This window comes from Eimeria mitis, genomic scaffold (genome assembly GCF_000499745.2).
Source record: "Eimeria mitis Houghton genomic scaffold, Emh_scaff2392, whole genome shotgun sequence".
Taxonomy (NCBI): Eukaryota; Apicomplexa; class Conoidasida; order Eucoccidiorida; family Eimeriidae; genus Eimeria; species Eimeria mitis.
The window spans coordinates 5,271-5,810 of record NW_013570728.1 but is presented as its reverse complement, the minus strand read 5'-3'; the positions used below and the strand labels follow the sequence as shown (position 1 = coordinate 5,810).

The following is a 540-nucleotide window of genomic DNA, read 5'->3' as shown; positions in this document are numbered from 1 at the left end:
TTTTTTTTTTTTTTTTTTTTTTCTCTTTTTCTCTTTTTATTCTCTTTTTTCTTCATTTTATTCTTCTTTTACATCTTCTGTTTCTCTTTTTTCTTTTTCTTTTTCTATTTCCTTTTCTTTTTTTTTCTTTTTCTTTTTTTCTTTTTCTTTTTTTTTCTTTTTCTCTTTTTTCTTTTTATTTCTTTTTCTTATCCTCTTTCTCCTGCTTCTTCCTCCTCTCATTCTTCTTTCTTTTTTTTCTGTTTCTGTTTCTTTTTCTTTTTATTTATATTATTTATATTTCTTCTGTGCTTATGCTTGTCGTATGCATGCATATCCTCTCTCCTTGCATGCATAATTTACGCTTGTTTGTATTTATTTTTTTATTTATTTATTTTTGTTTTTTTATTTATTTTTGTTTTGTTTATTTTCGTTTGTTTATTTATTTTTGTTTTTTATTTATTTTTGGTTTTTTATTTATATATTTTTTATTTTTGTTTTTTATTTATTTTTGTTTTTTTATTTTTTCAGGTTATCAGCCCCTTTAAACCTTCTGTTTCT

The 540-nt window shown here is 20.4% G+C and overlaps 1 protein-coding gene across 1 annotated transcript in view; it reads right to left on the bottom strand.

Moving 5' to 3' along the window:
• The window catches only part of EMH_0053110 (WD domain, G-beta repeat-containing protein, putative), a gene marked incomplete at both ends in the record, with an annotated part of 7,439 nt that overhangs the window by 1,909 nt on the left and 4,990 nt on the right, over positions 1-540 (bottom strand). The window lies entirely within an intron of this gene.